General features: G+C 43.3%; 1 protein-coding gene and 1 long non-coding RNA gene across 3 annotated transcripts in view; one reads left to right on the top strand and one right to left on the bottom strand.

Annotated features, from left to right (window-relative positions):
* Positions 1-8678: 8678 nt before the first annotated feature.
* On the bottom strand, positions 8679-11964 carry LOC131514725 (uncharacterized). Its single transcript, XR_009263245.1, has 2 exons — positions 11852-11964; positions 8679-9165 (listed from the first exon to the last, which is right to left on the bottom strand). It is a non-coding gene; the product is annotated as an uncharacterized LOC131514725 (long non-coding RNA).
* HS3ST5 (heparan sulfate-glucosamine 3-sulfotransferase 5) overlaps positions 11940-24505 on the top strand; it is a 261635-nt gene continuing 249069 nt past the window's right edge. For both annotated transcript variants that reach the window (XM_058735024.1, XM_058735023.1), the window contains exon 1: positions 11940-12053. The gene's annotated coding sequence lies outside the window, so the exon portion shown is untranslated. The remainder of the gene's footprint in view (positions 12054-24505) is intronic.

Here is a 24505-nt window from a genome sequence, read left to right as displayed (position 1 = left end):
CTGTAACCTTCATGCCTTTGGCTCTTCTTAACCATGTTCAGAATGCACAAAACTCACAGTTACTTCTTTTGTGAGATACAAGTTCTGTTTTCTTCCTTTTGTATCTGACACCATTCCTGATGCTTGAACACTGGACTCTGGATAAGTGAGATCAGGCCGCACTTGATAAAGCCTACCTGCTGAAGACACTTTTCCATTGTTCCACACATGATAGTCAATGTACGCATTCATAACCCCACCCAAGGGGTGGCCAGTGTAAGCTCAACTCCCAAGTGGCCTTCTCTAACAACTCCCTTTCTCTCTCTCTCTTTAACATATGTCTCAAAGTAAGGGAGATTGTCCTCCATTAGAGGAATAACCTTGATTCTACTAAAAGTGATCCTCTTAAATCATTTGCTAAATTCCTTGTGGCAGAACACAGTGGGTTTTGGTCCTAATATTAACAACTCCTGATAGCTCAATTTGCTGAAGAATCATCCTAAAAATAAGATTGCTGATGGTTTAGCATCACTCAGAGATGCAATGCATCAAGTGGTATCCTGATGGACATTCTCGTGTCATTATTCCAAGACCAGAGTTACCTGATATTGCAAGTTTAATTAAATAGAATTGTGAAGGAATGAAAAACAACAGAGAAATAAATAGCTTCTGGGAAGTAAGAATGAGACAGTTTCTACTGTTGTGATTTTGTTGTGGTGGTTGTTATGTAAGATACAAAGTTTTATTTACCCATATTTAGCTATTGAAGAGAAGCAAGAAGAGAGGGAGAGATAGAAAATATATTGGTGAGAGGAGGTTATTTATGGTATAAAATTGTCTTGTCCAATATGATAGCCACTAGCCACATGTGGCTATTGAGCACTTAAAATGTGGTTAATCTAAATTGAGATATGCTGAAAGTGTAAAATACACATGGGATTTTGAGGATTTGGCAGGAAACAAAAGCATGTAAACTATTGCATTAATATTTTTTGCATTGGCTTGCATATTGAAAAGATAATATTTTGGAAACATCAATTTAAATAAAATATATCATTAACATTAATTTCACCTGTTTCTTTTTACCTTTTAGAATGGCTGGAAAAACTTAAGTTATGTATATGGCTTACATTTGTGGCTCACATTACATTGTTTTTAGGCAGCATTTGTATAAGGTTTTATCTACTGGGATTAGATTGAACCGCAAGTAACAGAAAACTCCAAAATAACATGGGATTACTCAGGACAAATGTGTATTGATTCCTTACACAATAGACCAGAGGTAGACAGGGCTGAGAGGGCCACTCCATATTCATCAGAGACTTGGCTTCCTTTCATCCTTATGATAGAATATGAGAAGCATGCTGCCTCATGGTCCAAGATGGCTGCTAAAGCTCTTGCCACAATAACCACATTCCAGCCAGCAGGAAGAGAAAGGAACCCAGCAAAGACACCTTCTATGTGTAGCGTTCTAAAACCATTTTCTGTCATGTACCCTGATAAGTGAAAACCCACATTGGTCAAGATATGGACACCCTTGTTAAACTTTGGGGAAAAACTAGTCACTGTGATCTGGTACCATTTTAGTCGTGAGGTCACCCACAAATACAAAGGAGGCTGGACAACACAGTCTTTATTCCTAACAATAAGTACACAGCTAAAAATCAGGAGTTATTTTCAGGATGACCATGTGTCCTAGTTAGCCAGGAAGTCTATTTTGTGTGTGTTGTCCTGGCATAATTATTAATAGCTCCCCCTTTTTCTCTCTTGAGTGTCCTAGTTTGGATGATAAATTATATGGTCACCCTTGTTGCATTACCAGGAAAAAAAGGAGAAAAACAGATGATGGGGTAGACAATTCAGTATCTGCTAGAGAGTTTTGAGGAATCATTGGAGAAATCCTTGGCAGGTGGGTGTTTCTTTAGCCCACCTCACGATTGTTTTGAAACTGTCCTTGTAGAGATTGCTAGTGACTTCGTATTGATAAAGGACTTTTGTCACTGTTCACTCTCTTGAGTTGTGACTCCATGTATCAAGCACTATGCGTTTGGGGGACACAGGGATAAAGTGGAATTCAATATTATTAGTCCTCAAACTATTAAACCCATCTCCTATTACAGTAGAGTAATAGAAGTCTGAATTGTCTGGATTCTGGGACTATTGCTTCTCACACTGGTTATTTGTCTAAGTCTCTTTCTATCTTCTTCTGGTTCCAGAATATTCTAGCCCGTGGTTTCCCAAAATGTCTCCAATATATCACTAGTTCTTCAAGAAAGTGCCATAGTCAAATAATATTTGCAAGTGCAGAATAATTAGAGCCTCACAATGCACATTAGCATACTAAAAGCTCTAAGAAGTTCTACAATAGGAATTCCTATTTAACTCTTCTAATCTGAACCGGTTCTAGGGTAATACCTGCTAATAGCTGATATAACATCCCTTTTGCCCTGCTTCATTTGTCCCAGAAATATGAAGATGTTATAAAGTCTCTATCCGTAGCTCCTCCCTCTACGTTCAGCCTCCTGATCCCCACATTTGTTCTCCAAGGAGATGACAGCCTTTACCTCATTCCCCACACCAATTCAACGGGCATCTCTATTGAATAGAACATCATTATCTCAAACTCTATGATCCTGAACTTACGTACCTGAAGTTTGAATATGCTTCTTTGTCCCAAGTCGAGTCTCCCCTCATGCATATCAATTTTGGGAGGCATCCTGCCTGTACTCGATATTTTATTTCCTTTGTTGGTTGTTTCTTTGTTTCGGTTTGCTTTGGTGTGGTTTTGGCAAGGGGTGGGGTGGGAGTTTGGGGGCAGGCTGAGGTGGCCTTGCAGCTTTATTCCCACTTTTTTTTTTATTTTTTATTTTCATTCCTACGTTTGTAGAAAGTGCCTTTTTGTACAGTGCTGGTGACACAATATGCACCACCAGTGGCTCCTGGCAGTCTAGGCTTGAGCATGTGGTCTGGGCTCAGCCGGTCAGCCTCCCGTTGGGGACTTTGAATCTTGAGTTATCAGAACAGAAACATATGAATGGCTACAATTCCCTCATCGTGTGGCAGCAGTGAAGCCAGCAGTGTTCCTTCACAAGTGGCCTTGTCCTACTCACCCCTGATGACTCTAATGTATTCTAAAGTTTGACAACTGACTACTGCATCAGGTCTTTCTTATACATCAGCTCTCCCAGGAAAATGTAATTAGTATCCTACCCAGGATCAACTCTTCCTTTTGGAGAGTCATATAATCCTCATTGTCTATATGCTGAACCTATGCTGTGTTGTTTGGCTGTTGGCTAAGCAGGTACCTTCTTTATCTCTCTTTTTTTTTTTAAAGTTTATTTTGAGAGAGAGACAGCATGACTGGGGGAGGGGCAGAGACAGAGGGACAGAGAGAGAGAGAGAGAGAGAGAGAGAGAGAGAGAGAGAGAGAGAGAGAGGATCCCAAGCAGCCTCTGTGCTGCTAGCACAGAGCCTGACATGGGGCTTGAACTCTGACCTGAACTATGAGATCATGACCTGAGCTGAAACCAAGAGTCAGTCTCTCAACCAACTGAGCCACCCAGGTGCCCCAACAGGTACCTTATTTCTAAAACTAGTTTCTAAGCTTCTAAAAGACAGGATATAAGTCACAGTGACTTACATAAAGTAATAACTGACTGAGTATGATAGGGAAAGATAGGATTCAGTAGGCAGAGAGAGACAGGCTAGGACCTGAGGTCCCTGGGTAGGGAAAAACACACTTTAAACGATTTCTTCTGGGAATATCTACCTCCAGCAAACTCTCTCAGGCATAAAGTTCCTCTTGAGAATAACATACAGCACCTACTACCTGCCAGGTTTCCCTCAGGAATCTGACAAACAAAAGACCTGACTAAAAAGAAGTAGGCCATAAAAACATACTACCCACAAGGAACAGGCATGGCCATACGCCATCAATGGAAAGGAACCAATCAAAAAGGAATGAGTAGGCAGGTAGAGTTACCTAGCCAATAAGGGTAGAACCTGAGAAGGAACCAGGGGGAAGGAGAGGGGGTGCAAAACAAAGGCCCTGGCCTATAGCTGGCAGGCATTCACTTTCGAACGCCCCCTCTCTGTAAAGAGAGCTTCCATACAATTTTTACCTTCTGATCTTATACTCGAATAAACTTCCTTGCTGCTCATTTTAGTGCTCACCTCTTCATTCTTTGAAGCAGCAAGACAATAAACCTTCGGTATTGAGGTAACAAAATCCTGCAACAGTAGGAATACATGAATATTCACTAATGACACCTTAATCGCACTTGATATGTAAGCCTTTTTTTGTTTTCTCTAATAAACTCTAAATACGTTCACCTCTATTTAAGAGGTCCTAAAGCAATGGTTCTCAAATTTGCAGTATTTTAAAATCACCTAGAAAATTGTAACGAATACTTACATTCAAGTCACAACTTCAGAGATTCTTATGTAATTGATTTGGGGGTACAGCAACCTGGCCATTGTGATTCTTAGAAGTTCCTAAATGAGTCTATGTTACAGGCAAGGTTGTGAATCATCATCGTGATATTCAGAGTGTGATTCAAAAACCAGCAGTTCACCTGGGAGCTTCAGAATGTGCATTTTACCCAGATTTCCAGAGGATTCATATATGCATTAAAATGTGAGAAGCACTTGGTCTAGAGCAGAAATGGCCGATAGAAACACAAGCCTGAGATACTGTGATTTATAAGAAATACCTATTCGGTCATTCAAATGACCAAAATACATTTCTCATATATGTATTTGGTCTTTGTCCATAGTTCCTGGCTCACAGCTCCCAAAACCCTTGGAATTTCCTGACCTGCATCTTTTGTTACAATACTTGGTCTCTTGTCCTTAGTTCCTGAAATCCCTTCAGAGCCATGAAGGTGACATGGGTGTCTTATTATTCATAATAAGCTCCTCTCCAGCACAACTGTGTTTATGTTCGGGAGATGACTTTGGAAAACACCTATGAATAGACCTTGGTTGCAGGAGAACTTTCAGTCCCACTGGATGATTTCCAGGGAAGGGAGAGGGACTGGACGTTGAATCAGTCACCACTGGCCAAGGATTTCATCAATCACACCTGTGTAATAAATGCATATGTAATAAAGCCATCATAAAAACCCAAAGAGAGAGGGTTCAGAGAACTCTCAGGTAGGAGAACCAGAATGTGTGACCCTACCAGGTTCCAAACTCTACAGGGACAGAAGCTCCTTTGCTCAGGACTTCATACGTATTTCTTCATCTCGCTATTGATTTGTATCTTTCAATGTCCCTCGCAATCAGTAATCTCGTGAGTTAATGGGTTTCCTGAATTCTGTGAGACACCCTAACAAATTAATCAAATCCAAGAAAGGGAAAGCGGGGGACCTCTGATCTACAGCCCGTCAAGCACAGGTAACAATCTGGGCTTGCGACTGGCGTCTGAAGCAGGTGGGGAGCAAGCCAGAATTGTGGGACTGAGCCCTTCACCTGTGGAATCTGATGCTACCTTTGAGTAGATAGTGTCAGAGTTGAGCTGGGTTGTAGGACCCCCGGCTGGTGTCTGGGAATTGTTTGTTGGTGTGATGTTCAAGCCCCTCATCAGGTTCAGTGCTGGCAGCTCAGAGCCTGAAGCCTACTTGGGATTCTGTGTCTCCTCTCCCTCTGCCCCTCCCCCACTCACATTCTGTCTCTCTCTCTCAAAAATAAATAAACATCTAAAAAAATGTAAACAAAACGCTTGAAGAAAAGCTTTTAAAAAGGCAAAAATAATTTTAAGAATATATTTTGGGTAACCCAAAGTATCCAAAATATGATTACTTCCACAATTACTATAACATTTTCAGTAAACTATTTTACAGGGCTTTTTCCCCCCCGAGGGTTTGAAATCCAATGTGTATTTTCCACTTATAGCGTGTCTCCAATCAGTCCAGCCACATTTCAAGTGCTTCAGAGCCGCATGTGGCTAACAGCTACCATATTGAACAGTGCAGATCGAGAGCTTATCCACTTTGCCATCTCTGACACCAACTACGGCTCGCCTTATAAAAGCTTTTCACTGTAGTCAAGGGGCGTTTTCACTAGTCCATCCACCCAGTCACTTTCCTGTCTGTGCAGGGCTGTCCCCATTGCTCCTCACAGCCCAGAAAGCCCTCCCTCTTCTCCCTTCTGTTCTAGGCTCCATTTTTTTTTTTCTTTAAGCCCAGTCTAGGTCTATATCACTCCTTAGCAAAACCTTCCTAAAATGGCCCCAGATCACATTGGTTAGTTTCTGCTCTAGATTTCATACTAGAGTTTCTGCTCTACGTTTTACATGCTTACCTGTCAGTGAAGGTGGTAAAAGCTGCTTTTAGAAAATTAAACATGGGGGGGGGGGGGGGGCCTGGGTGGCTCAGTCGGTTAGGCGTCCGACTTCGGCTCAGGTCACGATCTCGCGGTCCGTGAGTTCGAGCCCCCGCGTCAGGCTCTGGGCTGATGGCTCGGAGCCTGGAGCCTGCTTCCGATTCTGTGTCTCCCTCTCTCTGCCCCTCCCCCGTTCATGCTCTGTCTCTCTCTGTCTCAAAAATAAATAAACGTTAAAAAAAAAAAAAAAGAAAGAAAGAAAATTAAACATGGAATGCAATTAGAATTGGAAAACATGCTGCCCTTCTTAATGAGAACAAAATATAGATCCTCAGAAGTTTGATATTGAAAAGCAATTTCTCGGTAGGGAGGAACAACCTTCCTAGGCATGCTAAATCAATCCACATAATTCTTCTCCTGGAGATCTTTTACAGTTACTCTTACCTGCCCTTCCCCACCCCTACTACTAGAATTAAATGACTGATGCTCTGCCTTAAGCATGAATTCAAATGGAGGCAACAACTCCTCTTCATTGCTCCAAAACTTAACTGAGACAGAGATGAAATATTCAAAAAAGACTTTATTAACAGTCTCTACTAATAAAGCAAATTTATCCAAGTACAATGAATTTGGACAATCTGACTTGTAAAATGTAGCCTGTTTTCTCTAAGACCAAGAACACCTCGTTCCCATGGGCCAAGGATGGGGACTCAAGAGAGATCTTGCTAAGTTCCTCCCTTCCTTGCTCCTTTTCTTTCTCCACACAGTGATGCTATATCTAGATTACAAACCTAGCACTTCGTAGATATCTTGATTTCTCTTGGTCTAGACTTAACACTGTCCAATATGGCAGCCATTCACCACACTGGCCATTCACCACACTGAATAGTTGAAATATGGCCAATCCATATTGAGATGGACCGTAAGTGTAAAATACATACCAGATTTTGAGATTTAGTATGTGTATGAGTTTTCCACTGCTGCTGTAAAAAATCACCATAAACGAAGTGGCTTGTAAAACACCCACTTATTATGTCACATTTCCGTGGTCCTGAAGTTGTGCGGCATGGCTCAGCTGATCCCTCTGTCTAGAGTCTCAGAAGGCCAAAACAAAATATCGGTTGGGCTATATTCTTCTCTGGAGCTCTGGAGATGAATCTGCTTCCAGAATCATTCATGTGGTTGGCCACATTCAGTTCCTTATTGTTGTAGGGCAGGTCTCATTTCTTTCCTGGCTATCAGAAGGAAGCCTCTTTCAGATCCTGAAGGCCACGTGCATTCCTTGTCATATTGGTTCTTCCACCCTTAAACCATCCACAGCATGTTGAATCCTTCTCATGTTTTAAATTTCTCTGACTTCTTTTTTCACCTCTTGTCTGCTTTTTAAGAACTCATCTGATTAGTTTGGGTCCATCCAGACAATCCTGGATAATCTCCCTATTTGAAGGTCTATAAGCTTAATTACCTCTGCAAAGTCCCATTTGCCATGGTAATGTAACATATTCACAGGTTCCAGGGATTAGGATATGGGAGCTATTCTGCCTATCATAATTAAAAAAAAAATTCATTAATACTTTTTATATTTCTCATATGTTGAAATATCTAAAATATATGTAAACTTAAATAAAACACATTATTGAAATTAATGTCACCTGTTTCTTTTACTTTTTTAACTATAGCATATTTAAAATTGCATCTATGGCCCACATTCCTGCCTGGCATCATACTTCTCTTGGCCGGCACAGGTCTAAACCTTGAGAGAGGTTGAATCCTCTTTACCATCTTCATAGCTTATGCACCTGTCCTGTGGCCCACCTCTTCAATAAGAAATGCTTCCCTTACAATCACACGTGGCCTTATCATTTCAGCCTTCCAACCACTTAAACATACCATAGCATAATACGAAAACCACAACTTTCACGGAAGAGATGCTCAAACACAGTGATAGCGTATGGAGATGTGGGTGCGTGGGCTTATTTCCATACAAGGGAAGGACCCCCGTCCACCAGATGTGTAGCTGATAACTCTAGTGATTACTGAGTTTGCCCCCTGAGGGGGAGCTTTTATTCATCTTTCGGTTTCTGGTTGTTGGCACCGAGAGGGGTCCTTTGAATGAATATTTGCTAATCCAAGTGAATCTAGATGTCAGTGATTGGCTAGTTAAAAAGAAAACCAAATGGATATTGGGAAAAAAGTCAGCTATCCCCTCTTGCCTAATAATGACAAACACTTTCATGCTTTAACTGAGAGGCTCTGCCTCCACTGAAACTATAAGCTGCACAATATTTAACGGTTGCGTCTTTATGAGACAAGAGAGGGTGATGATGCTCAGAAAAAAAAAGTTCTTTACCAAATGATCACTCGAATTAACCAAATGTTTTCATTCCTGTGCACTTTATTTGGCTTTGGCAACTAAACCAAACCAGACTCTAGGACTGTTTTCAAAACCGCATTTTAAAAAGATCTTTTGGATGCCACTTTGTCCAGTGCTTAGTTTTAATTTAACACGGTACCAAAATGTTACTACTAAGTATGACAGACCCCAACCACTCATCTCTGCACTTTATCTAGACAGCAGGCAGGCCAGGATATCTGTGGGAAGTGAAGACCAGCGCACAAAAAAGTGCAAATACCCCGATCTAACGCTCCAACCATAGGCAAGGTAGAAACCTTTTCCAGAGCTTTGCTTCTCAGTTTCTGGGTCTGTAGCTGCTGCCAGCCCCAGTTGTGATCTTGCACAAGAGAGGCAAAACCACTGGACAAGCTTGCAGTCCATCAGCTACCCAGCCGAGGATCCTCCGAGAAGTTAGGACTGCTGAGAAGCACAGGCTGCTGAATGTTCCTCTTCTGCCAGACATAAACCTGAAGCAAGACAGAATTATGAGAATCCAGATTTGTCTCAAATCCATCATCCTTCTCAGTAATCTTCCCAGCACAAAAGAAAGAATGAATACCAATAAAAAGATAACACAAACATTTTAAATAAAGTTTACTAATTGAAAGGACTGATAGAGGGAGGGAGGCATTCTTCAAAATCTATTTTCATGCCTTTGTGGAGTTTATTGCCTATCAGCATTTTTTCCCCTCAAGAAAAACAGAACAGCAACGTTTGTTCAGAAAAAAAAAAAAGCCAATTGTGTTCCTTCCTTTCTTATTACTTTTATTGTTTGAGGTTTCTTTTAGACTATAATGTGGCATTGTGATTTGGAGATGGGGGGAAAAAAACAATCCCTTGTCTTTCAAACATAAGAATGTGATTGTATGCTATTGTTGCCAACAATGAGCTAAAGAGGTTAATGGATCACATATCTGGCAAACAGCCATTTTTCCTCCTGCTCAATATATTAAACAATATACATTCTGTTGTTGCTGCTGAGCTTCTGATTCTGTGTGAGTAGTTGGTAAATAAGTTTACTTGCATTTAAGTTATCTCTTTCTAGAACTCAGCAGCTTTGTCCTTCAGGCAGTCTCCTGAAATTTAAATAAAGTGCAGTTTGAGATCCCAGCTCCTGAGCTTTCAAAGTGACGGTAAAAGAGGAAGGCTAGGAAAGGGGGGTGGGCTGGCTGTTGAAGGAGAATCTAGAAATATTGTGCCTTGTCAATTGCATCCGACCTTTCGTTTTCAGATGGCCTGAATTAACAGAGTGAAATTACCATATAAAAAGAAAGGGATACGGGAGAAAGCACCCCTGTTCTTTCTGGTGTTGTTGCCAGTGATCATTCTAACAGACCTGTAATTAAACGCACAATCCTCTCCACCGACCCCCAGGTTGACTCAACTTTGCATTCTGTGACTGTCATTTGAAAACAGACAAGCCGTCAGAAGCAATAATGCGTGATTCTCGACTAAGACTTTTGTGTGTGTTGCATTTGTGCTATGGAATTAGTGAGAGACCTAATGCCTCAGCAGCCAAAGGGGGGGGAGGGGTATTTATTTGTTTGTTTGTTTGTTTGTTTAAAGGAAAATCCAGAGAGAGAGAGAGAGAGAGAGAGAGAGAGAAAACTTTGTCAATAAGAAAGGTATTAGTTTTTCAGGAAATTTTGGTTGGGTGGCCATAGATACTAAGGGAGGGGACTAGAGTTGAGAGAGAAGCAGCACCACACCAGCCTGGATCTGGTAGGATCCCTTCGATCTAGCAAAGGGCACAGTAAACAGCACCTCGAGTTCCGTGGCCCGCTGTGTTGCCGGGAGCAAAGGGGAGAGGGACAGGACAGACTGCGTGGGGAAGGCGAGTGTGCCTCTCGGGCTTTGGGATTTGGACTCGAAAGAAAAAGGCTGAGCGACGATCTCTGCTTCCCAGCTTGGCGGTGATCGCCCCCTGCGACTCCGGATGCATACAGCAGTCTGAGAACGGCCGCCGCCGCCGCCCGACCCCTCTCCCAGCCTCCAGCTCTCCTGATAGGCAACCTAGAGCCACAGGCCAGCTCCCTGGACACCTGTGTGCCCCAAGCTCGGCGTCTAGGGCCCTCACCCTAGGGACACCGGTCTCAGCTCCTCAGACATTGGGTCCTTCCGACTTCTAAGTTCCTAGGTTCTGCCACCCTGGTGACTTCTACGGGTTCCCCAAGCTTCGGCCTCAGTCGGCGGGGGAGCCCGCGCGCCCCCCTCCCCATCGCCTCGCTGGCCCGCAGCTCCCGCGCCCGGGTGGGATGGGCGGCGGCTCGGCCGCAGGACCTCGGCCTCGGGGTAAATCCCCTCCTCCCCCTTCTCCGCCTGAGCCCTGCCCTCCCCCTTCAGCAAGCCGCCCCGGTGTGAGCGCCCCTCTCTCGACTGAAGACACCTGCGCTTCCTTCCCCACCCTTCTCCGCCCCTTTCGCTGCGGTTTCTCACCGCCTTTGGGAGCTCGGGAGCGCCTGCTGGAGGAGGAGCAGCGGGGAGGAGGCGGAGGGCGAGGAGTAGGGGCGGGGTGGGTGGGGAGAGAGCTGGAGGGTGTGGACTGGCAGCCACTCTGCAGCTGGTCGCCGGGGACCCGGTCCCTCCCGCGCGCCGAGTGATGGAGGGGAAGAGATTCGCTTAGACACACACACGCGCACACAGCTGGGCACGTCTCCGGGAGGCAGCTGCCGGCTCGGGCGGCGGCCGTGACAGCGCCAGCCGCGGGGAGCGGGGCGCCGGCACCGCTTGGCACCGCGGCTCCGAGACCCAGGAAGGGAAGATCCCAGCCGCCCTGACTGTTGCTCTTTTGGGCGGATCGGGAGGGAGCAGGCTGCCCAAGGAGCTGTCACCGAGGACACCGGAGGCTCTCCCCTTGGCGCTCAGAGTCCGGGGCCGCGCCAGTGCCTGCGTGGGGCGAGGAGGATGCGCACCTCCTCCCGCAGAGCGGCTGCGGGCCCGGGCACTGCGTGGACTCGGGCTCCGGCGGCTTCCCGTGCCGTGCCTGCGCCGCGGGAGCGCGCCCTGCCGCACCTGGCCCCAGCCTCCCTGCGAAGTGCAGGAAACGCGCCCTAAACTCCACTACTTCTCGCCCGCTTCCTCCCCCTTCCGGCTCCCGCCCGGGACCCAGCAGCCGCCGCCGCTGCCCGCGTGTGGGGCCCGCCCGCCTCTTACTCTCACGCGCGCACGCACAGCGCGGTTGCTCGCTCCCATTCACGCCGACTCGCTCTCCGCGGAGCCGGAGCCCGGGCTTCCGAAACTACTGGACCAACTGCGGCGGAGACTGCGGGAGCGACCAGTGGCCCGGCGCGACCCGTGGCCGGCGCCCTGGGCTCCCGCCCCCGCCCCCGCCCCCGCCGCCGCGCCCGGGACGAAGGTGAGCAGGGCGAGCTGCCCGCCTCGCGCCGGGGAGGGGCTCGGGCGCAGCGGGCTGAAAGCTAAGTAGATTCGGGAGGAATGGACTCGGGAGGGGAGTCGCCCAAGGGCGACGTCCGTGCGGTGCCAGCCGAAACCACTTTGGGGGCGCGGTTCTCCTGGGTGCTGCCGGGGGTAGACTTTTGAGACGTTCCCTGGGGCTCGGGGCTAAACTAGAGCGAGAGGGGAACCGGCGGGGCGATTCCCGGGGTAAATTTAAGAGGGTCGTAGGTGTCAGTCGGTCAGTCTCAGCCCGCGCTGGGCTCTCTTTGAGGGAGCCAGGGAGGAAACACGGGTAAACTGCGCTCTGCAGAGTTTGGGGCCTCGCGCCCAGCCACTTCCCCGGGTGGCTGTGGGGCTGTCGCTTGGAGCGCGAGACGGCTTCGGAAGACTGGGGGGCTGCAAGGCCGGAGCGGGGGGCAGGCAGAGGCTCAGTTAACTTGGGTCGGGTGCGATCTCCGCCCCAGCCGGCCCCCATCTCTCGCAGCCCCAGACCCCGCCACCCATCCCACTCACGAATCCCCAACACACGCGCGCTCGCGCGCTGGATGCAATCGAGGGGGCGGTCACATTATTCAGGGGTGCGCGAGGTCGCTGTGCCTTCTGACTGGAGTGCAGAGACCCCTGCTCCTGAGACTTGGGTGGTCGCCTTGGTTTGGGGACTCGGGTAATGAGCGCCCCGAGGAGCGCGCAGACTGTTGTGGACGCCTCTACCCGGCGGTTCCCGGTGCACAGCGAGCAGTCCTCCGCTTCAGCTCCGGAGTCACTTCACCCTGTTGGGCTCTGTTCTCCAGCTTCTCTCTTGGCGTGCTTCAGGGTGCCCGCCCAAAGGGGCTGCTGCTCAGATCCGTGGTTTCCCCAGTCCTCACCCGGTGGGTCGGTCTCTCCCTCTCCATCCCTTCCTTCTTTCCCTCCCTCCTCCCAATACCACCTTCTTCATGGAAAACATTGATCCCTTAAGGGGAGGTTTAATATTTGCAAAGTGCTTTATATCATATTACTTCGTGGCTACATTTAATTGCACTGTAACTCTTCTCTGATTTATGTAAACTTAGTCTGATAAATAGCATACAGGGTCAGGTTGGGCGTGAGCGAGAGTGGGTGAGCGTCCTTTCTGTAAAGGTGCCCTTTTCTAAACAGATTTGCTCCAAGTACTATGGTTCTTCTGAAAGCTTTTGCTCAGTAGTTTTGACGTATTTCAAAGCTTTAAACCAATGTTTGCACGTGACAATTTATTTCAAATTTATTCAGTGTCCAGTCCAAGGAAAAAGTTGAAATGAAGGTAAGAAAAGAGATTACAAATTTGGATATCAAAGCTGTTTTTAAAAATGATTTTTATTGAGCTCAATGATGTTGTAGCAGATTTTTAAAAGTTACCTTAGTGGTTTCTCCCAGGGAAGCTCTTAACAGGAGAAAGAAAACAGTACTACAAACCTTACTCCCTTTGTTTGTTTACAAATGGTCCTGGCTTAAAGTGACTGGAGGAGCATGGGGAGGGATTCTTTAGGAATGTGAAGTCAGCCACCAGTGAACTAGAGGCAGGAAGATATTGCATACAACCTAATGATGGACAGAAACTGTTGTTTAAATTTAACTGCCTCTCAGAGTCTGAACAGTGAAATGGAAAACTGCTCTCGCCCCTTCCAGATTACTCCAGAGTATTTTTAAAGTATTCTTTTTTCAGTTACTAAAATGCATAGAAACATATTTAATGATGTGAAATAATATTTTCAAATAGATGCCTAAATCAGGTTACGTGGGAAATTATGAGCATAGCATTTAATGGGGTTTCACAGAAGTACGAGGATCATGATTTCTAGGTTAAGCTGGACCTCCTGCTTAGATTTTAATACTGGAAGTTGCTCCCTTTTGGACCTTTCTGAGAAGGTGTTCATTACAGTGTTTTGATTATGCTTGCATCATTGTCCTTACCATTTTCCAGGCAGACACAGATGTTTTTGAATGAATAACCTTCTTACTCACCGAATTTCCACTCATTCAAGAAGTATTTATTGAGCACAGGAGCACACACACAGAGGCAAAGCTGGGCTGGATGTTATTTTAAATAAAAAGGAAGGATTTTCGGTAGAAGCAGGATGCTTACTCCTACACCCTGTAAAGGAACTGCAGAGCAGTGGCTTACTTAGGGAAGCGGCATCTTGCCCAAAGTAGGTGGTCAACAAAGAGTTGTTGACTCAAAAATCATACAAGATGTTAACTAGCCAACTTTGCTTTCACCATAAATCCCACCCTCATTCTTAACCCACCACATCATTTAGATATGACTCAACTTCAGAGAATTGGTGCTGACTTTAATCTTCTTGCTCTTTGTGTGAATACTTTGGAGAAATGTAACTCCCTGTGCACTGCTCTAGCTTTCTGTGTGTGATTTCTATGGAGCAGCCAGATCTGCATGTCATTAGTATTCATTTATGAGGACATGCAAATGTTCCTGTTGCATTGAAAAAGTGAACTCAAATTCCTACAACACAGCAAACAATTTGCTCCTTTTCTCCTCTTTGTTTGTGTAATCTCAGAAACAGTAACAGCTCTCAAAAATGCAGTAACATGTCAAAGAGGTTAATAATAATAATAATAATAATAATAATAATAATAAAAGGTTATTTAAGAGTGTTTAGAAAAAAGGAAACCTCTTATGGAAATTTCAGTCGAGGAGAATTTTCTTTGGCTCTCTTGACATGTCTGGCAGGATGGTCTTTTATTTTAGGGACGTTCATTCCTGAATGAAATAACTCTCAAGATAACTTCCTAGTAAAGGGAGCTGGCAGAGGAGAACATGCTTGCTAAAAATGATGCTAACAACCCTGGGAATAGAGTGTTAGCAGTAACACTAGATTTGTGCCACTGAAATTATATATGTGAATACTCGTATATTTTATTGGCACTTATATGCCTAACATTTTTTTTTGGATTTCTTTGTAATATTTTATTCAAGTATTTTCATATTCTGCAGTTGGTGCAATTAAGTGAGGAGCTCTTATTTGGTAATAGAATTATAGTTTGTTTTCAGAAAAGATAAATAGCTTGAAAGAAGAGAACAGGTCAAGTTCAGAGACTAATTATTCAAACGACAGATTTATCTTCATTCAAGGTTTGTCCTGTTTTGGTAGGGAGGGGGCCTTCAAAACCAAAGTAGCTAGTTAAACTTTGTTATGACCTAAATTGCTACTATTTAGAAAAACCCTACATTTTAATTTTTCTGCAAAGTTAATATGAATTCATTAGAACCAGCAAAAGAGTAACTCCCCCAGCCCCCCGCCAGGATCTCATTTAATTGTTGATATATTTTGCTCACTCTAGAATCAGTATTTATTTCTGAGACTCGTGATGTTATCCTAACCTTTAGAGCAGAAATACAACTAAAGCAGGATATTTATAACTGCATTTAAAAGCCACTGATCTAAGTCAAGAACATTTCAGAGCAGCTAACATTAACAAAAGTAGAAGCAAAAGATTATATCTGGAGATCACATCATGTATAGGCAGGATAAATGAACCCCTATAGATCTTCTTTGCAAGCTCCATTATCATGTCTTAATTAACATTTGGTGCAATGGATTATTTTCCATTTTTTTGAAAAGTTTTATGAAGGAAAACTGTGTCAGTTTTTTTTTAATGTCAGTTTAACTAATGGTTGAAGACTTGCTTTGCCTTTAGCCCACTTCACCTGGATTGTGCACGGGAGGTGGTTAAGTTTCATATGTGTACCTATGCTTCTGTATACATATATGCATATATACTCATAAGTGTACATATGGAGTATATCTTTATATATTTATGTTTCTGCATATATCTATGATTTGTCCAATAGCTTTGAATAATGGGAAGAGACTCTCCTTTGTGGCAGATATGTTTTGTGAAGTCAGCATGACCTTAAGAATGGTATTTATAAATACTCAAATACTTTGATGTTAAAAATTGGAGCGTATTCAACTTTTTGGAACAATTTGTTTAAGAAGCTCTTATCATAACCTTTAAGATGTTCCTGACACTGTCCAAAGAGCTCTCCTATTATTAACTCACTTAATTCTGGTAGCCACCCTCCTCTCCCCACCCCCCCAACCCCCCCGTTTCAGAGGGAAAATAAGTGGGTAAAGTGGGTATTATTATTATCCCTATTTAGGGGAAGAGGAAAAAATGAGGCTAAGTGGGCCTAAATACAAGACTCAGGCCCCACAGCTGCTAAGGGCAGAGCTGGTATTCGAGCCCAGGCTGTTTACCATGCCGCCACTGCTCTTGAACAGATACTCTTTTAAAGCTTACTTGAATAAGGGGCCAAGTGGGGCGCAAGTGAAGTTGTCAAGCAGATAGATTCTAGCAACTGAGATGTATGCCAATTTTCAACTTGGAGTGCATTCTTCAGGAATTCATAAAGAAGGCAGTTGTCATGAAGCACGGACACAACCTGAACTACAGCAGTGGGAGAGCAGTGCTATCACTTAATGTAATATTTAATGGACTCAATCATTTTCTTAGGTTCAGCTACTTTTAAATTAGGTAACTTAAGAACTGATGCCGTATTTAAGTAGTTTTAATAGCTCGGAGGATCTGGTTCTGAATGTTTTATGCTTCCCATAATATCCTTATAATGTGAACATCTTGTGCAGAGGTCAGTATTATGTGTTACTATGCAGTACTTGCCAAAGGAATCCCAGATGTTCTGTTTTGTCTTATGAAGATGTGAAATGAGACTCAATATGTTCTGATGCATGGGACATACAGTAGGCATCCAATTAATGTTTACTGCATGAAGTGATACAGGGTATTCTACAAGTTGCTAGACCAGAATTTAAAAAAAAAAAAAAAATGTTAAAGTCTTTATAGGGCATAGTTGCAGGATTGTGATTTAATATTGAATGGACTGTTTCCTTGGTCATGATCTCAGGACATTACGGTCTATGGAACCCTGTGGAATAATAATCTTTATGAGACTGAATGGCCTGAGACAGGAGGAGGATGGCACAAGGAGGGTAAAGTAATAAACTGATTAAAATGTTTAAGTTTAGAAGTTGACGAAAGGAAAACCATCTGTAACTGTTCCTTTTATTTTAAAAAAGCATATAGGGCACTTGGGGGGCTCAGTCGGTTAAGTGTCCGACTTCGGCTCAGGTCATGGTCTTGGGGTTCATGGATTCGAGCCCCGCATCGGGCTCTGTGCTGACAGCTCAAGAGCCTGGAGCCTGTTTCAGATTCTGGGTCTCCCTCTCTCTCTGCCCCTCCTCCCACTCGCATTCTGTCAGTCTCTCTCTCTGTAAAAAGTAAATAAACTTTTAAAAAGCATATAAAACATAATGAGCACTAAGTAACAGCATCTTTACACTACTAATGAAGTCGCCTAACCGTCCTATCGTAAATATTAATAATCTTATTAAATGTATAGTTTGGGAAACTATTTATGAACCTATTACAGTGTCACTGTAATCTCTTTGCCATAGCTAACTCAAGTCAATGAAAAAAATCACCGTGTTTCTGAATGTGTCTCAGCATAAGTAAGGTATTTATTATAGTGTAAGTACTGGAGTCAGAGAGGGCTGGCTGAATTAGAAGCCCTGCTTCGCAGTTTTTTAGCTGAGGGATCTCAGGCAAATTACTTAGCCTTTCTGTTTCTTAGTAATATTATCTTTTATATGGTTATGGGAATACCAGTTCTAGACTTCCATACAAGAATACATGTAAAATGACTAGCAGAGAGTGTCACACACGGTTAAGGTTTAGGAAGTGGTCATTGATATTGCTGTAATCATCATCACCTTGAACATCAGCATAACATCCTCACAAATGGTTAAGCACAATGGGCACATTTTTCCTTCTTTATCTATTTGTATGTATGTGTATATATGTATATATGAGTTCGTTGTGCCCCATTGTAAAAGCATAGGTTCTATGGATCCTTTTACTGTTGAGGGAAAGGTCGAAAGAGAAGAAATCTGTGTTTCAGACTGGATTTAAAGGCCTGTGTGAAGCATAGAAATTAAGAGGAGGCTTTTGGAATAGCTACTTCACTGTTTGTTCTTGCGGGCCCCGGCTGTACATGTTCACATAAATTCTTTGTAAGATAAATCCTCTTCTATAGATATAGGTAATGGGGAAGAACAAAAGGCATTGAAAAGCATTGAAATATTTATGTTTATCTTTATATCCAATATGAGTTGAAGTATTAGGATATATAGAAATTTCTTTCTCTTTTATGTATATTTATTTAAAAAAAATTTTTTACATTTATGTATTTTTGAGAAACAGAGTGAGACAAAGCGTGAGCGGGGGAGGGGCAGAGAGAGAAGGAGACACAGAATCAGAAGCAGCCTCCAGGCTCTGAGCAAGCGGTCAGCACAGAGCCCGACACAGGGCTCGAACCCACAAACTGTGAGATCATGACCCGAGCCGAAGTCAGACGCTCACCCGACTGAGCCACCCAGGTGCCCCATATGTATATTTATTTTTTAAATATTTTTATACCATATAGAGTTCATAGTGTAAAGTAAAAGGCTATTTTCTAACTCTGGTCATTAAACTTGAGTAACAGAATTTAAAAGGTTAAATTTAACTTTATTCTTAGTTTTTTTATTGTTTTTTTTTTTTGGTAACTTATTTAATTCTGGTAGATATCTGGTTATCTTTACAGATTTGTAAAGCTTGGGAACTAATATTCCTTCATGTTTATTTCATCCTAATGAATATACCTATTTACCTCTTTGTCTCTGGAAAAATAATAAATGATAATAGATAACATTTAATTAATGTTTACTATGTGTCAAGCATTGTACAGGTCATCGCACATTGCATTCCCACAAAACACTCAGTGGGACATGTCATTAGCGTTTCCATTTCACAGGTGAAGAAACTGAGGCCCAGAGAAGCCCTGTTGCTAGAAGGGTGGAGCCATGATCTAAACCCATGCCATCTAGCTTAGAGCCCACACATGCCCACACCAACAGACTTCTCAGTAGCCTTTAGCCCCAGAGCGCCATCCCTGGATTTCCGGGCCTTGAAACTCAGGCCTCCCTATTTCCCTGTGTCCTTCCTGCAACAAGAGAGGGATTTATTTTTAATAAAGTTTAATTTCTTGGCTTCGTCATATCACACTATTTTCCAGTGTATATGCAACAGCCGCTGAAGCTAAAGAATGAGACCATAGTAATTTTTAGTAGACTGTGGTATCTATTTTTAAACAAATTTAAATAGATCTGCCAAGATCCTGCTAAAGAGTTGCACCCGTGCTCCGTGTGCAGGGGTACGGAACTGCCACTCGGTGTAGTGGAATTTCATCTAGTGAGCCAGCTGCCTGTGGGCCGAACTTCCGAATCGCCTCGCTTTTTCTGCGCTGAATGAAATAGTATAGGATCTAGGGCACTGGAAAGGGGCACTGCGGAAGAGTGGAGAGACTCCCCACTAGGGAGCTATGGGTTCTTGCAGATGCACAGAGTTCCTTCCTCCTAATAAGCCAGAAAAGGCCCAAAGACCATTCTGTTGTCCACCTGACTGAGTGACTGTGAAGGGCAGGGATTGTGCTGGGTTACCTTTATTTATTTCCGTGGTATTTGGTGCATGGTGTCAGATGGGGCACACAGGAGGCTTCTTCCTTTGCGCACTTCGGAACCTGGCAAACGGAGAGCTGAGGGATGCAGGGTGGGGTTGGGGGTACCCAGGCGAGGGGCGGAGACAGAAGACAGGACATATATGGGCGTGCCTGAGGGAATGATGGGCCAGCAGATGGATTGGTAGCTAGTGGGAGTACTTGTTTCCGTTTTATTTTTTATTCACATTTGGCTATATTGTTTTTCCCCCCATCGAGACTAGATGTGTGGTGCCCACTTAATCCTGATACCTGACTCTTCAAAGTGAAGAACGTTATTGCCAATTGCCAGGACTGTGGTATCTGGCACACCAGAAAATCTTAATATTAGCTATAATTATTGGCCAATTTTCTATAGAGCTTTAGGGTAAAGTTCAAACGAGTTCAACAAAGCTCTATTTTTTTTTTTCAGTCAGGTGTTTATGTTATTCTCATACCCTGTCCACTCTGAAATAGGCACCTGGGCGTTCAGCAGCTATGAAAGCAGCATTTAGTTTTAGAGTTGCTGAATTCTGTAAATACTAGCACCCTTTGAAGAAGAAATCCCCAACTTTGTACTTAACGACAACAAGAGCAAGGGCTTGAAATTTTGTATGCACCATTACTTTCTTAATGTTACGTCTTATCGAATACTTTCTATTATTTTGTTCTTCTCTATTAGCAACATCATCCATCTAGACACTCAAGGAAAGTGAGAAACCAAGAAGCATAGTTAGTTACAAAGATCGTAGTCAGAATACAGGTACCCTGGTATCCTCTTGCATTTTCTCCTCTGCTCCTCCAGTCTGTCACCAAGACATGACAACCCAGCCTCCTGAACTCCTACCTGTTCTGTCAGCCTCAATGCACCTGCTTTAGTTCAGTCAGAACTTCTTGCCTGAATCACGCTAGCCTCCTTACCAGCTTCAAGTGCCTACCCTTGTCAGTGCTTCTGCAGTTTTGTTTTGTTTTGTTTTGTTTTTGCAAATGCAAACCTGATCATGTAATTCCCCTGCTTAATAACCTGTAACATCTTTGCTTCTAGGGTGAAGTTCAGACTAGTGCGGCATTCCACGATCTTACTGTTCCAAAGACCCAGCCTAGGACTTATCTCCTGTTGACTCCAAAATGAGGTCCCTGCAATTTGGAGGTTCTGGGCAGGGAGTAGTGTGCTCTTTCACATAGCATGCCTTTGCACATGTTGCCCATCTCGAGTGCTCTCTGCTCGTCTGACTTCTCTTCCTCTTTCTCCCCACTTCTCTTTTTTTCTTATGCCTTTTCTTCTTGCAGCCTACCCACCCCCACCCAAGCCAGGATGGGCTGGCTTTCTGCTCTTCTATTGTATATACTCTGTGTATAGATCGTATTTTTGAATGATTGGTTTATTGGGTAGTGGCCGCCCAGCATTCATATACACACACTGCCTCCACCCCAGCCAATGCCTATATCTCCAGTGCCTACCATAGTGTCTGGAATATAGGAAGCACTAAATACATTTTTATTGGAGACATAATCATGATCTCATTCCCTCTGCCTTACTTTTTTTCCAGCTTTTTCTTACTCACTGACTTGCTCAATTTGTTTCAGTACACATTTATTGAGCACTTACTGTGTGTGACGGGCAATGGGTTAGGTGCTGAGGAGGTCGATGACATACTCCTTGCTCTCAAGGAATTTGCAAGCCAAGAATAAATTTAGCTGGTAAACGAACAGGTGGTACTTCGTGTGTTACACGAGGGAGAGAAGATGCAACGAGGACACGGGGTGAGGAAGAAAGTCCCGTTCTGCCTGAGATTAGGGAAAACTTGCTCCCCACTCCCAGTCCTTTTCCCTTCTTTTCCAGTGTTCTCAGTGTCCACAGTAGGTATCCATCTAGCAAGACTAGATAGATTTTTTTTTTTTTAAGAGTAAATTGGAGTCTCCATTTCTCTAGTAAGGTCTATAGAGAACTAGGCAGTTTTAATTTTTATATTCTATATACAAGACTAAGAAAGCTTCAGAAAGTTCCATAATAGGGGCACCTGAGTGGCTCCGTTGGTTACATGTCTGACTTTTGGTTTCAGCACAGGTCATGATCTCATGGTTTGTGGGTTCATGGTTTCGAGTCCTGCTTTGGGTATCATGCTGTCAGTGCAGGGCCTGCTTGGGATTTTCTTTCCCTCTCTCTCTGTCCCTCCCCTGCTCACGTGAGCACGCACGCGTGTACTCTCTCTCAAAATAAATAAAACAAGAAAGTTCCATAATAGTCCATAAGCTCATTTTTTACTTTTTATTCTATTCAAATTCTTTTAAATATATCTAACAATAGGGGCGCCTGGGTGTTTCAGTCGGTTAAGTGTCCCACTTCGGCTCAGGTCACGATCTCGCGGTCCGTGAGTTCGAGCCCCACGTCGGGCTCTGTGCTGACAGCTCAGACCTTGGAGCCTGTTTCGGATTCTGTGTCTCCCTCTCTCTCTGTCCCTCCCTGCTCATACCCTGTCTCTCTTTGTCTCAAAAACAAATAAACGTTTAAAAAAATTAAATATATCTAATAATAATATGATTTATTTATGATTTTTCCCTATAAATCAAGATAGTTATATTTAACCAATTATTTACTTCATGTGAGATAAAAATTTTTCTTCTAAGATTGAAATAAACATGAAATTAAATTCCTTCACTATGACCAAAATGGAAGACTCCATAAAAGCAAAAGATTAGCTGATAACCTATGATAATCACATTAACATCTTATCTGGTTCTGAAAAAATATCAATGTCCTGTTGATAGATGTATTTAATAGGAAATATTTTTAGATGTGTGTGGCCATTCCCTGGTGAGTAACCAAACATACAAATAAAATAATAAATTCCCTTCAAAAATAAAAATACTACCTTCAAAAGTATAACATAAAGACTATAATATACTATTCTCTAAAAATATTGATGCATGTAGTATGGTATTTATAACTATTTTAGCTGACTTTTACTATATTATTTCTAAAATTAAAAACAAAAACAATATTATGTTTATCTGCTTCCTCTTAAGTACTTAAAAACATTAATATTCCCTTGTTGTATAGACGTTATATTCCCACTGTATGCCTTAAGCCTCAGACAAAACCATCAGTAATGTATAAGTAGAACCAAGTTAATCCTGTTTGCTTTCAGTCATAAATTTATTTGGAAATGTTTATACTGTTGTGAGAATTTAACTATATCCTGTTTTAAAGGTACCTTAGCGAGGAATATATATTTTAGGGGTGTATACATGTATATTCTATTATGTATACTATAATAATATTAATATTAAATCATATATATATAATTATATACATATATATGACATTTTTCCTCTACCTTTAGTAGCTGCTGCTTCTTTTTTTTTTTCTTTTTTAGTAGCTTCTTGATTACCAAATAATTCTGTAGCCTTGATGAAGGGGATAGTTTTACTTTTATAAGCATGAAGCTCTCTGTGACCTAATTCCATCACAATAATAATCAGCCATTTTTGATCTACAGGTGGTTCCCTACATACATTACATGTCCAAAATCTATTTGAAGATAAAATGTCAGAAAACTGAACAAAAGACTTATGTTTGTTTTATTTATTTATTTATTTATTTATTTATTTTTATTTATTTATTTTTGGGACAGAGAGAGACAGAGCATGAACGGGGGAGGGGCAGAGAGAGAGGGAGACACAGAATCGGAAACAGGCTCCAGGCTCCGAGCCATCAGCCCAGAGCCTGACGCGGGGCTCGAACTCACGGACTGCGAGATCGTGACCTGGCTGAAGTCGGACGCTTAACCGACTGCGCCACCCAGGCGCCCCGACTTATGTTTGTTTTAAATAGATGACCATAGAATTTACCGGCCAAGCTGGGATACTTTTGAAAGCAAAAGGATATCTAGTAATCGTTACGCTGAGAGAGAGAACCATTCTAAAATCCCTAAGTGTGGTTACTGTAGTGCTGCCTTCCTGTGTCCAGTGATCCTACCGTCTGGGGAGACCAGCCCTAGAAGGCTGGGCACACACCTTCATCCCTCACCCAGCTCAGGGCTGGGGCAGACCTTCTGACAACTACACATGTTACAGGGTTTGTGCCAGGACTCCTTTGATACTAAAAGTAGGCTCGAGGAGGAGGACCTTTTCCTTGTTCCAGAAGACAGTCAAGTGGGTCTTACCTCCCCAAGTTGGCAAAAGGGAGCCTGATGTAGGAGGGAGCGTGGCGCAAAGAAAGGTGTTTGTGTTGCCCTGGGGAGCCTGTGGATGTTTGGATGTTCGTGCGAGGAAACAAGGCCCTTATGCTCCCCACTCCCATCAGCACCCGACCGCAGGTGGGAAGCGTATGTCTGGCTCTGCTGTCTCTGCCCTTGCCACCAAATTTCACTCCCTGGCTTCAGCCAGCTAGAGTGGGAAACAAGTAACAATACCGTGACAATAGCTCAAAATCTCATGCACTTGATGGCTATTTCTTGAGCACCTACTGTATTCCAGGAATGTTTCAGGTGATTCAAAAGCCTGAGTTTGGCATATGACAGCTATTCAAGAATGCGGTGAAATTGTCGTAGGAACCTAAAAAAAGCCAGGACGTTTCAGAGGTTCTATAGTCGGTGTTTGTCTTACTGGTTTCTCCCTTTGAATAAACCCTACTCTGTAAGGAGCTCAGTAGCTACTCAGTGTGTTCTTTCTTCAGTTGAGATGCCAATCACTTGAAATGTTTAACATTTTGGTTTTTTAGAAATATCTGGAATAGCCCATGTATTCTCAATAAAGGAGGTGAGAATTTATACCATGGAAAAGGGAGAACTTACACCATTCCCACGGGACCTTGTACCCCTTACCCAACAGAGGAGTCC

This window comes from Neofelis nebulosa, chromosome 6, assembly GCF_028018385.1.
Source record: "Neofelis nebulosa isolate mNeoNeb1 chromosome 6, mNeoNeb1.pri, whole genome shotgun sequence".
Classification (NCBI taxonomy): Eukaryota; Metazoa; Chordata; class Mammalia; order Carnivora; family Felidae; genus Neofelis; species Neofelis nebulosa.
The sequence above is the reverse complement of the archived record's forward strand: the minus strand, read 5'-3'. Positions and strand labels throughout refer to the sequence as shown.